Below are 313 nucleotides of genomic sequence, written 5' to 3' on the forward strand. Positions count from 1 at the left end.
AAAAAAAAAAAAAAAATGAAAACATATTGGAAACATCCCCAAATCAGTGATCTAGGGATGATATAGTGGTAATAGCTATAACTTCCACCCTGCTAGATATCTGATACACGGAGTTTGTATACTCTAAAATTGAGGCAGACATGCTACCACTGAGCTAAATCCCCAGCCCTGTGTTCTCTAAAATTGAAGAATGAATTTTAGGAACAACAACGGTTAAGAGTAGGAAATATGTGAGGGACAGACTTCTGCCTGAGGGACAGAAGGATACCAGGAAAGTGGGTTGCCAAGGACTCCACTTAAAGGGGGGTCCTTT

This window comes from Fukomys damarensis, unplaced genomic scaffold (genome assembly GCF_012274545.1).
Source record: "Fukomys damarensis isolate Sample0158 unplaced genomic scaffold, DMR_v1.0_HiC HiC_scaffold_7, whole genome shotgun sequence".
NCBI lineage: Eukaryota > Metazoa > Chordata > Mammalia > Rodentia > Bathyergidae > Fukomys > Fukomys damarensis.